The 13,578-nt window shown below is 48.3% G+C and overlaps 1 long non-coding RNA gene across 1 annotated transcript; it reads right to left on the reverse strand.

The window, feature by feature from the left end:
• Positions 1 to 10,388: 10,388 nt before the first annotated feature.
• On the reverse strand, positions 10,389 to 11,332 carry LOC132389547 (uncharacterized). Its single transcript, XR_009510589.1, has 2 exons — positions 11,231 to 11,332; positions 10,389 to 10,801 (listed from the first exon to the last, which is right to left on the reverse strand). It is a non-coding gene; the product is annotated as an uncharacterized LOC132389547 (long non-coding RNA).
• Positions 11,333 to 13,578: the final 2,246 nt, after the last annotated feature.

Genomic DNA, 13,578 nt, shown 5'->3' on the forward strand with positions numbered 1-13,578 from the left:
AAAGAAACAGGTATATATCGATGTATTCACCTGAAGTAACTTATATTAAAAATGGTGTAGGATACTGTTGTACAGCCCTCGCATGAAACGTGTATTGCTGATTCTGGAACAGTTCTTAATCTTCATATAATATAACCATATATAACCATTTAACAATCACAGCACGGAAACAGGCCATCTTGGCCCTCCTAGTCCGTGCCGAACCCTTAAACTCACCTAGTCCCACCTACCCGCACTCAGCCCATAACCCTCCACTCCTTTCCTGTCAATATACCGATCCAATTTTACCTTAAATGACACAACTGAACTGGCCTCTAATACTTCCACAGGAAGCTCATTCCACACAGTTATCACTCTTTGAGTAAAGAAATACCCTCTCGTGTTTCCCTTAAACTTCTGCCCCCTAACTCTCAAATCATGTCCCCTAGTTTGAATCTCCCCTACTCTCAACGGAAACAGCCTGTTCACGTCAACTCTATCTATCCCTCTCAAAATTTTAAATACCTCGATCAAATCCCCCCTCAACCTTCTACGCTCCAATGAATAGAGACCTAACTTGTTCAACCTATCTCTGTAACTTAATTGCTGAAACCCAGGTAACATCCTAGTAAATCGTCTCTGCACTCTCTCTAATTTATTGATATTTTTCCTATAATTCGGTGACCAGAACTGCACACAATATTTTTAAATTTGGCCTTACCAATGCCTTGTACAACTTGTACAATGCGTTGTACAACTAATGTGTGGAAAAATCCCAGCATGTAAACACAACCTCAGGGATACAAACACCAACATGGCGAGAAGAAGTTTATCACTGAGCTAATGAATTCTTCATCACTGATACAACCCGCAGGCTATAGTCTGGTTGGAAATGACAAGCCGGAAAAAAATATTAACAATGTTCTATTTCTTTGTGGGCATATTTCCAAGTAGTGGCCTTCGCCCTTCATTTCAAACAATGAGCAGAGGAATATTTGGCTGGTTTAGGAGTTGTGGGTTAGCGATAAGGTTAATTCGTGATGAAAGAACTCGGCTCGAAATGTCGACTGTTTACTGTTTTGTGCTGTTCTGTGCTTCTTCAGAGTTTTGTGAGTGTTGCTCTGGGTTTCCGAATCAGAAGATCTTCCCAAGTGCAGGACGTCACCGGGTGCGTTTCTGTGAAACTCAGAGCTGCTTGACTCTGTGCAAGCTGCGGCCCTGTATGTTGGCCAAGTTCCCCCACGTACGCATTTCTCAGAACAGGGTGCAGCCTTTCTGCTGAAATCAGTTCAACCGGTTGGACAGTCGCCGCCCACATACAGATGTGTGCAAAGATAGCATGATGTTATGTTTAACCATTTCTGTTTTCAGCAGACTCCATGACACAATGGAATATAAAATTTGATGCAAGGCAATTCTTACAGTTGCTTCCGAGCTTTCTGCGACTCTTACGCCATTTCTTCAAATAAATCAGTCGGAGACATTCTCCTTTCTAAACACCAAGATCATTCAGTGTCCTTTCCTCTTATAGAGAGAGTGATAGCGAACGGTGACGGGTCCCTGCCCCTGGCAATTTGAGACCTGTGCAGACAAGATGGTTTGCGATGAACTGGAAGGGGTCTAATACCCTAGTGGGAACGTTTGCTTGTGGCATTCGGGATTGGGTTGGGGGCTTAAACTGGAGTGGAAGGGATTGATATTCGGAGAGCCAGAACTGATACTGGAGAGTTTTCGGAACTGGATGTTGTTTAGATCTTTGGCAAATGGTTGAGCACAGTTCGACTGATGTTCGACTGGGCTGCGGATAGTTCGATGCTAGAAGCATAGTAGAAAAGTTTAGGAGGCACAGGAGGGGGTTTGAACTAGACTTACAGGGGAAGGGGAACAAGAGTGTTTGAGCAGATAATGAGGTGGAAGAGGATTAAGGTCATGCGAGTACTGCAAGTGTAGTGCATGGAGTAAAGACAAATCTAACAAATAGAGAGGCATTCAGCAAAGAGAAGCAGAAGAAAGGGTTTAAAGATAGTAATTTAGAAGGGCGAAAGTGTGTGTACTTCAATGCAAGAAACATCAGGAACAAATGTGATGAACTGAGAGCTTGGATTCGTACATGGAATTATGATGTAGTGGTCATTACAGAGAGTTGTTTGGCACCAGGGCAGGAATGGATTCTCAATATTCCTGGATTTCAGTGCTTTCAAAGGCATAGAGAGGGGGGAAAAGTGGAGGACGGGTGGTATTACTGGCCATGGATTCTATTACAGCTACAGAACGGGTGGGTAATGTCGCAGGATCCTCGTTTGAGTCTGTATGGGTGGACATCAGGAACAGGACGGGAGCAGTTACACGACTGGGGGTATTCTACAGTCCCCCTGGTAGCGGCAGAGATACCGAGGAGCAGATTGTGAAGCAGAGTTTGGAAAGGTGCAAAAATAACAGGGTCGTTATCATGGGTGACTTTAACTTATTTTATATTGATTGGCATCTGATTAGTTCCAATGATTTAGAGGGAGCAGAGTTTGTTAGGTGTGTCCAGGATCGATTCCTGTCACAGTATGTTGACAGGGCGACCTCGGGTAATGCCATACTAGATCTAGTATTAGGTAACCAACCGGGTCAGGTCACAGATCTGTAGTTGGGTGAGCATCTGGGGGACGGTGATCACCTTTCCCTAGGCTTTAGCATTATAATGGAAAAGGATAGAATCAAACAGGACAGGAACATTTTTAGTTGGGGAAGGGCAAATTATGAGGCTATGTCTAGTACTTGCGGCTGTGAATTGGGATGATTTTTATTTGCAGGGAAATGTACCATGGACATGTGGTCGATGTTTAGAGATCTCTTGCAGGATGTTAAGTATAAACCTGTCCCAGTGAGGAAGATAAAGAATGGTAGGGTGAAGGAACCACAGGTGACAATTGAGGTGGAGAATCTACTCAGATGGAAGAAGGCAGCATACGTGAGGTTTAGGAAGCAAGGATCAGATGACTCTATTGAGGAATATAGGGGAGCTGGAAAGGATCTGAGGAGAGGAACAAGGGGCATGAGAAGGCCTTGGCGAGTAGGGTAAAGATAAACACCAAGGCATTCATCAATTATGTGAAGAACCAAAGGTTGACAGGAGTGAAGATAAAGAGATAAAGGTGGGAAGATGTGCTTGGAGGCTGTGGAAGTGAGCGAGACCCTCAATGAATACTTATTTAACCATATATCCAGATAACAATCACATCACGTAAACAGGCCATCTCGGACCTTCCAGTCCGTGCCGAAAGCTTACTCTCACCTACTCCCACCGATCCTGCATTCAGCCAATAACCTTCCATTCCTTTCCTGTCCATATACCTATCCAATTTTACTTCAAGCGACAATATAGAACCTGCCTCCAACTCTTCTACTGGAAGCTCGTTACACACAGTTATCACTCTTTGAGTAAAGAAGTTGACCCTCGTGTTACCCCTGAACTTTTGTCCCTTAATTCTCAACTGATGTCGTCTTCTTTGAATCTCCCCGATTCTTAGTGGAAAAAAGCCTATCCACGTCAACTCTATCTATACCCCCATAATTTTAAATACCTTCATCAATAACCCCCTCAACCTTCTACACTCCAAAGAATAAAGACCTAACTTACTCCAAATTCGGCCTCACCAATTCCTTGTACAATTTTATCATTATATCCCAAATCCCATACTCAATGCAGGAATTTATAAGGCCAGCATACCAAAAGTTTACTCAACAGCCTATCCACATGAGATTCCACCTTCATGGAACACTGCCCCATTATACCTAGATCACTCTGTTCTACTGCATTCTTCAATGTCCTACCATTTACCAAGCACGTCCTATTTGGATTATCGACTAATGTTCGACTGGGTTGCGGATAGATCGATGCTAGAAGCATAGTAGAAAAGTTCAGGAGGCACAGGAGAGGGTTTGAACTAGATTTGCGGGGGGAGGAGAACCAGAGTGTCAGAGCAGATAGTGAGGTGGAGGAGGATAAAGGTCATACGAGTACTGCAAGTATAGTGCACGGAGTAAACTCAGATCTAACATATAGAGAGGCTTTGAGCAAAGAGAAACAGAATAAAGGGTACAAAGTTAGTAACGTAGAAGGGCTACAGTGTGTGTACTTCAATGCAAGAAGCATCAGGAACAAAGGTGATGAACTGTGAACTTGGATACGTACATGGAATTATCATGTAGTGGTCATTACAGAGACTTGTCTGGAACCAGGGCAGGAATGGATTCTCAATATTTCTGGATTTCAGTGCTTTAAAAGTGATAGAGGGGGGGAAGGGGGGAGGAGTGGTGGCATTACTGGTCAGGGATACTATTACAGATACAGTAAGGGTGGGTAATGTAGCAGGATCCTCTTTTGAGTCAGTATGTGTGGAAATCAGGACCAGGACGGGAGCAGTTACACGACTGGGGTATTCTACAGGCACACTGGTAGCGGCAGAGATACCGAGGAGCAGATTGGGAGGCAGATTTTGGAAAGGTGCAAAAATAACAAGGTGGTTATCATGGGTGACTTTAACTTACTAAATATTGCTTGGCATCTGATTAGTTCCAATGCTTTAGACGGAGCAGAGTTTGTTAAGTGTGTATAGGATGGATTCCTGTCACAGTATTTTGACAGGTCGACCTGGGGTAATGCCACACTAGATCTTGTATTAGGTAACGAACCGGGTCAGGTCACTGATCTGTCAGTGGGTGAACATCTGCGGGACAGTGATCTCCGTTCCCTGGCCATTACCATTTTAATGGAAAAGGATATAATCAAACAGGACAGGAAAATTTTTATTTAGGGAAGGGCAAATTATGAGGCTATAAGACTAGAACTTACGGGTATGAATTCGGATGATTTCTTTGCAGGGAAATGTACTATGGACATGTGGTCGATGATTAGAGATCTCTTGCAGGATGTTAAGGATAAATCTGTCCCAGTGAGGAAGATAAAGAATGGTAGGGTGAAGGAACCACAGGTGCAATTGAGGTGGAGAATCTACTCAGATGGAAGAAGGCTGCATACGTGAGGTTTCGTAAGCAAGGATCAGATGACTCTATTGAGGAATATAGGGGAGCTGGAAAGGAGATTAAGAAGGAGATGAGGAGAGGAATAAGGGGCATGAGAAGGCCTTGGGGTGTAGGGTAAATATAAACACCAAGGCATTCATCAATTATGTGAAGAACCAAAATTTGACAGGAGTGAAGATAGGAGATAAAGGTGGGAAGATGTGCTTGTAGGCTGTGGAAGTGAGCGAGGCCCTCAATGAATACTTATTTAACCATATATCCATATAACAATCACAGCACGGAAACAGGCCATCTCGGACCTTTCAGTCCGTGCCGAAAGTTTACTCTCACCTACTCCCACCGACCTGCATTCAGCCAGTAACCTTCCATTCCTTTCCTGCCCACATACCAATCCAATTTTACTTCAAGTGATAATATGGAACCTGCCACTAACTCTTCTACTGGAAGCTCGTTACACACAGTTACCACTCGCTGAGTAAAGAATTTGCCCCTAGTGTTACCCCTAAACTTTTGTCCCTTAATTCTCAACTGATGTCGTCTTCTCTGAATCTCCGATTCTCAGTGGAAAAAGGCCTATCCACGTCAACTCTATCTATACCCCCCATAATTTTAAATAACTTTATCAATACCCCCCTCAACCTTCTACAGTCCAAAGAATAAAGAGCTAACTTACTCCAAATTCCAACTTACACCAATGCCTTGTACAATTGTAACATTACATCCCAATTCCTATACTCAATGCTGCGCTTTATAAGGCCAGCATACCAAAAGCTTTCGTCACCACCCTATCCACATCAGATTCTACCTTCAGGGAACTATGCCCCATTATTCCTAGATCACTCTGTTCTAAAGTATTCCGCAAAGCTCTACCATTTACCATATATGTCGTATTTGGATTATTACTACCAAAATGTTGCACCTCACACGTATCAGCATTAAACTCCATCTGCCATCTTTCAGCCAACTCGTCTAACTGGCCTAAATCTCCCTGCAAGCTTTGAAAACCTACATCATTATCCACAACGACAACTCTCCTAGTACCAGTACTTACTAATCCTAATTTACTGACGGGATGCGAGCAGTAGGGAGGAGTTTGTGCGTCAAATAAAATGTTGAATCAGCCATGATGAACTAGAGGAGCAGACTCAATGGACCAAACAGCCTCATTCTGCTACTCTGTCGTTCGGTCTTATAACTCTCTTCCCCGGTGTTTATCAAGAATCCAGACCTTCAATATAATCAAAAAAACTTTACTTCCACCGGCCACCGAGATGGGATCCAAACCATTACAATCTACCCGAGCAGAATAAAAGAAACAGATATATATCGATGTATTCACCTGAAGTAACGCATTTTGAAAATCGTGCAGGGAAGGGCTGTACAGCCCCCGCTTGAAACGTTTATTTCTGATTCTAGAACAGTTCCTAATCTTGATATAATGTGCGGAAAAATCCCAGCATGTGAACACAACCTCAGGGATACAAAGACCAGCATGACGAGAAGACGTTTATCACTGAGCTAATGAATTCTTGATCACTGATACAACCCGCAGGCTGTAGTCTGGTTGGAAATGAAAAGCCGGAAAAATATTAACAATGTTCGATTTCCCTGTGGGTATATTTCCAAGTAATGGCCTTCGCCCTTCATTTCAAACAATGAGCCGAGGAATATTTGGCTGTTTTAGGAGTTGTGGGTTAGGAATAAGGTTAATTCCTTATGAAAAGTCTCGGCCCGAAATGTCGACTGTTTACTGTTTTGTGCTGTTCTGTGTTTCTTCAGAGTTTTGTGTGTGTTGCTATGGGTTTCCGAATCAGAAGATCTTCCTAAGTGCAGGACGTCGCCGGTTGCGTTTCTGTGAAACTCAGAGCTCCTTGTCTCTGTGCAAGCTGCGGCCCTGAATGTTGGCCAGGTTCCCCCACGTACGCATTTCTCAGAACAGGGTGAGGCCTTTCTGCTGTAATCAGGTTCCACCGGTTGGACAGTCGCCGCCCACCTGCAGATGTGAGCAAAGATAGCATGATGTTATGTTTAACCATTTCTGTTTTCAGAAGACTCCATGACACAATGGAATATAAAATAAGATGCAAGGCAATTCTTACAGTTGCTTCCCAACTTTCGGCGAGTCTTAAACCATTTCTTCAAATAAATCAGTCGGAGACATTCTCCCTTCTAAACACCACGGTCATTCAGTGTCCTTTCTTCTGATAGTGAGAGTGAGAGCGAACGGTGACGGGACCCTGCCCCTGGCAATTTGAGAGCTGAGTAGACAAGATGGTTTGCGATGAACTGGAAGGGGTCTAATACCCTAGTGGGAACGTTTGCTTGTGGTGTACGGGATGGAGTTTGGGGTTTAAACCGGAGTGGAAGGGGGTTGGTATTCGGAGAGCCAGAACTGATACTGGAGAGCTGTCGCAGCTAGATGTTGTTTAGACCTTTGTCAAATGGTTGAGCACAGTTCGACTAATCTTCGACTGGGCTGCGGATAGTTCGATGCTAGAAGCATAGTGGAAACGTTTAGGAGGCACAGGAGCGGGGTTGAACTAGATTTGCAAAGGGAGGAGAACCAGAGTGTCAGAGCAGATAGTGAGGTGGAGGAGGATAAAGTTCATGCGAGTACTGCAAGTATAGTGCACGGAGTAAAGACAAATCTAACAAATAGAGAGGCATTGAGCAAAGAGAAACAGAATGAAGGGTATAAAGTCAGTAATGTAGAAGGTGTAAAGTGTGTGTAATTCAATGCGAGAAGCATCAGGAACAAAGGTGATGAGCTGGGATCTCGGATACATACATTATGAGAATAGGTTGAGTGAACTCGGCTTTTACTCCTCGGAGCGATGGAGGATGAGTGGTGACTTGATAGGAGTGTATAAGATGATGAGAGACATTGATCGTGTGGATAGTCAGAGGCTTTTTCCCAGGGCTGAAATGGCTGCCACACGAGGACTGGTTCAAGGTGCTGGAGAGTAGGTACAGCGGAGATGTCAGGGGTAAGTTTTTTACTCAGAGATTGGGGAGTGCGTGAAATGGGCTGCAGGTGGCGGTGGTGGTGACACATCTCTGTGTCTTTTCAGAGACTTTTGGGTCTGTAAATGGAGCTTAGAAAAAATAGAGGCCTACGGGTAAGACCGGCTGAAGGATATAAGGCTCTTGTTTTATTCGGATGTATTGGGGTGTTACACCTCCGCTTCAGGGTCTCATCACTCCCGACACTCAGCTTTTACCCGCGGCTCTAAGCTGTCTGCAGCTGACATTGGCCAGAACGCGGTGCACCGCTTCCACTGCCCAGCGAGACCACGTGAGAGCAGTCACATGCCCGGTGACGTAGGGACGTGGCTGTCCTGACTTGCGAACTCAGCTTCGGCGGATGGGATCTGCAGGGAGAACTAACGGCCAGGAAGGCGGTGAGGTAATTCCGTGGAGTGCTCAGGACGTGACAAGGCACAGAATACGCCCTGGTCATCCAGTGCGACGAAAGGGAAACGGAACTTGTGGCAGTTGTTCGTACCACGGAACCGGGGTCAAAAAACAGCGTTTTACTAGGATGATACGAAAACTCCTCATTAACCACTTGCACAGCAACGGAAAGACTGAATGCAAAGTAAAAATATCCCCCTAATACCCCCTTCTCTCCTCTCTCTCTCTCTCTCTCCCTCTCCCCCTGTATACATACTTTGGAACTCAGTGCCGCTCTCTCTCCCCACAGCCCCGAGTCAGGCCCCACTCCTCCGCGCTCACTCCCAGGAGCGGGTAAATCCTCAAGGAAACGCCACTGCGCACGGTTCCATCCCCTCAGACCTGTGACGGCCCCGAAACAAATGCCACAATGCGCTCACTCCCACATCTCTGTGTCAGGCCTCACGCTAAACGCACGGCGCCTCGTCACTCACTAAAAATAGTCCCTATGTCCACTTTTTTCCTCACAGCCCCGAGTCAGCAACCACCCTAAATCTCCCAGCCGTCCATCAGTCGCCAAACAAATCCCACTGTACCGCACTGTGGGCCACAGGCGTGTGACAGTTATACCTCTGTCCTTCTCCCTTCCCGCAGCAGCGAGACCGTCTGCAAACTAATCACACTGTCCCACTACCTCCTTTTATCCCGTGTTAGTCTCCGAAATCATCACAGTCCAACACTCTCCTCACGGCCCGTGTCAGTCCCCGAACTAATCACACTGTCCAACTCTCTCCTCAGAGACCCTGTCAGTCCCCGAACTAATCACACTGTCCCACTACCTCCTTTTATCCCGTGTCAGTCTCCGAAATCATCACAGTCCAACTCTCTCATCACGGCCCGTCTCAGTCCCCGAACTAATCACACTGTCCAACTCTCTCCCCAGAGACCCTGTCAGTCCCCGAACTAATCACATTCTCCCACTCTCTCCCCAGAGACCCTGTCAGTCCCCGAACTAATCACACTGTCCAACTCTCTCCTCACGGCCCGTGTCAGTCCCTGAACTAATCACATTGTCCAACTCTCTCCTCACGGCCCGTGTCAGTCCCCGAACTAATCACACTGTCCAACTCTCTCCTCACGGCCCGTGTCAGTCCCCGAACTAATCACACTGTCCAACTCTCTCCTCACGGCCCGTGTCAGTCCCCGAACTAATCACACTTGTCCAACTCTCTCCCCAGAGACCCTGTCAGTCCCCGAACTAATCACATTTTCCCACTCTCATCACGGCCCGTCTCAGTCCCTGAACTAATCACATTGTCCAACTCTCTCCCCACGGCCCGTGTCAGTCCCTGAACTAATCACACTGTCCCACTCTCTCCCCACGGCCCGTGTCAGTCCCCGAACTAATCACACTGTCCAAGCTCTCTCCTCACGGCCCGTGTCAGTCACCGAACTATTCACACTGTCCCACTCTCTCCTCACGGCCCGTGTCAGTCCCTGAACTAATCTCATTGTCCACTCTCTCCTCACGGCCCGTGTCAGTCCCTGAACTAATCACACTGTCCCACTCTCTCCTCACGGCCCGTGTCAGTCACCGAACTAATCACACTGCCCAACTCTCTCCTCACGGCCCGTGTCAGTCCCTGAACTAATCTCCTTGTCCCACTCTCTCCCCACGGCCCGTGTCAGTCCCTGAACTAATCACACTGTCCAACTCTCTCCTCACGGCCCGTGTCAGTCACCGAACTAATCACACTGCCCAACTCTCTCCCCAAGGCCGTTCCCAGTTCTCCCGTCTGTCCCTCTTCGTCCCTCTCTCTCTCCTGTCCTTCACACTCTCTTCCCACCCCCTTTTCGCTCCCACTTCCTTTCCACCCGCCGACGCACCCCTCGCACGACCTGGACCACTCTCTCCCAGCACCGGTGGGGGGGGGGGGGGATGTGGTGATGAACGGGACAAAATAACTCAACCAGGCAACCAATCAGATCGATGCAGTTTTATTGATCGAAGCTCGTGCAGTCGAGTGGCGGAAGCTTGGCAATGGCCTCAGCGAGCTGTAGCGGGGTTGGGGCGGGAAGGGGTGACGTTCATACCCAGGGGCCCCGCAAACCGTCGGTGAGTGGGCAGGTTGGGGTGGGGTGCGTGGGGTGTGGACAGAGAGCCTGGGATCTGTGCTCCATTGTAACCACCAACTAGTTGTCACCGACTGCTCTCAGAGGTTTGGGTGGTTTAGGGAGGGGCGGAAACAGGGATGATCGGTGAATTCCCTCAGACCAGGGGTACCATCGTATCACTAGCGTTGTGGTTTTCCTCGACCGCCAGCAGACAGCACGGGGAGCCCCAGGGCAGGAACACTTCCAGGTGGAGGAAGTTGGCGGGGATTCCGATGTCCACCTGTGGGTAGATTTCAGTCGATGAGACAGGGGTACAGACCACCTCGCTCTTTCTCCAACCTCCGTGAACTAGTGTCTCCCAGACGCCCCAATTTTTTCCCCAATGTCTCCGCCTCTCTGTCAACCACTGTTTGCCCCACAACCTTCCGCATCTCCGTCACCCTGCTCCCACCCTTGCATCCCTCACCATATCCGTCACTCCTCCCTTCCCTACACGCCGGCGGTCTCCGCTCCTTACCCCTACAAGCCCTTGATCACCTCATCCCTCCCGGGCTCAGGCCCTCCCACCCCTACGTCACGTTTCCGTCACCCACTCTCGCCCCTCCACCCCTCCTGTTCTCCCTCCCCTACCTCCATCCCCTTCCCATCACTCCTGTCCTACTCGCACCCTCTCCGCGTCTTTGTGACCCCTCCTGTGTGGGGACATTACCTTGATCAGAAACATCTTCCCCGTCATGATAGCTTGTTCTTGCTTCCGGTAGAGGATCGCAGTATATTTTATCATTGGAACCTGGATCCTCTTCTGCACAACTCCTTCACCTGGACAAGCACAGGACAGAGACATTTGAACCTCCCTGAAGGGCAGCATCGGGTGGTGAGGGGGACGAGGGGATTCAAGCAAGGGAGCAGCGGCGCCTTTCCTTTCTCTCCACTTTCTGCACCTCCTGAGTTCTTCCTCCTCCTCTCTCTCATCTTTCTCTCTCCCTTCGCTCCCTCTACCTCCAGTGCCCTTCCTCGACCCATCAACAATCTCCGATCATTTCTCCTGTCCTTGCTTCCCGTCTCTCTCCCTTTCCCCCTCTCACTGATTCCCCCGGTTTCTCCCTTGCCCGTATGTTCCCATCCTTCCACTTACCCTCAGCGCAATTCTCCGGATGCCCCCCGCTCCCATTTCCCCCTCCCTTTTTCCACAAACCCCGTCTCCCCACTCCCCTCTTTCCGTTCTCCGTTCTCCCCCTCTCCCAATCCTTCCTCCCCTCTCCCGTACACTCCTCTCTCCATCGCCCTCTCCGCTCTCACTCCTGAACTCTAACTCCCACAGCTCCTACTCCCCCTTCACCTCTCCTTCTCCCCGCTTCGTCCCTCTCCCTTCCCTTCACGCCAATCCTGCCTCCCCCCTCCGCACAATGCATCTTCCTCAAAATCGGGTATTCCAAGCCTGTGGTCCACGGATCACTCAGTTAATGGCAAGGCTCCGTGGTAGAAATAAAAGTTGGACGCCCTGACCTAAATCGAGTTCCTCTCCTTCCCCTACCGTCTCTCCCCACATTTTCTCTCCACCCTGCCAGCCCTCCCCATTCCACCGTTCCGGCTCTCCGTCCTCCCTCGAGGAAGGTAGGTTTAGTGGAGGCGCGGTAGGGAGGGCGCTGGTTCAGTAAGTTGGGCTCCTCACCTCATTGGCATACTCTTGGACCGCGGGTCGGCTGTCTGGGGACCTGTCCAAGCTGGCATTTTCGCTGTTCCTGTCTCTCTGTAGACTCGCTCCTTCACTGACTTTCTATTCCTCTCTCTCTCTCTCTCTCTCTCTCTCTCACTCTCTCTCTCTCTCTCTCTCTCTCTCTCTCTCTCCTCTTCTCTCTCTGTCTCTCTCTCTCTCTCTCTCTCTCTCTCTCTCTCTCTCTCTCTCTCTCTCTCTGTCTCTCTCTCTCTCTCTCTCTCTCTCTCTCTCTCTCTCTCTCTCTCTCTCTCTCTCTCTCTCTCTCTCTCTCTCGCTCTGTCTTCCTTCACTCGGCAAGCCCTGCTTTTAAGGAACTTGCTCCTCCCTCCACGCTGCACTTCTCTCACCCTTTTCCCCTCCATCCCCCTCCCTCCCTCAGCTCTCCCCTCCATGCCCCTCCCCCGCTCAGTACCTGTGTAGATTGGATGGGTTGCACCTGAACTCGAGGGGGAGCAATATCCTTGCTGGTAGATTTGTTAGCATGGCTCGGGAGGGTTTAAACTAATTTGCATGGGGAATGGGACCCGGAGCGAGAGAGCAGTGAAGAAGTGAATGGAGTAAAGCAAAACCAATCTCTAGAGAGGCTTTCAGAAAGAGAAGCAGAATAAAGTGTGTAAAGGTAGCAAGGTAGAAGTGAAAAAGTGTGTGTACTTCAATGCAAGGAGAATCAGGAACAAAGGTGATGAATGAGAGCTTGGATACGTACATGGAATTATGATGTAGTGGCCATTACGGAGACTTGTCTGGCACCAGGGCAGGAATGGGTTCTCAATAATCCTTGATTTCAGTGTTTTCAAAGGGATGGGGGGGGGGATGGGGAGGAGGGGTGGCAATTACTGGTCAGGGATACTATTACAGCTACAGAAAGGGTGGGTAATGTAGCAGGATCCTCATTTGAGTCAGTATGTGTGGAAATCAGTAACAGGACGGGAGCAGTTACACGACTGGGGGTATTCTACAGGCCCCCTGGTAGCGGCAGAGATACCAAGGAGCAGATAGGGAGGCAGATTTTGGGAAGGTGCAAAAATAAGAGGGTGGTTTTCATGGGTGACTTTAACTTACTAAATATTGATTGACATCTGATTAGTTCCAATGATTTTGACGGAGCAGAGTTTGTTAAGTGTGTCCAGGATGGATTCCTGTCACAGTATGTTGACAGGGCGACCTCGGGTAATGCCACACTAGATCTAGTATTAGTTAACGAACCGCGTCAGGTCACAGAACTGTAGGTGGGTGAGCATCTGTGGACAGTGATCTCCGTTCCCTGGCCTTAGCATTATAATGGAAAAGGATAGAATCAAACAGGACAGGAAACATTTTAGTTGGAGAAGGGCAAATTA

The sequence above is a fragment of the Hypanus sabinus genome, unplaced genomic scaffold, assembly GCF_030144855.1.
Source record: "Hypanus sabinus isolate sHypSab1 unplaced genomic scaffold, sHypSab1.hap1 scaffold_597, whole genome shotgun sequence".
NCBI lineage: Eukaryota > Metazoa > Chordata > Chondrichthyes > Myliobatiformes > Dasyatidae > Hypanus > Hypanus sabinus.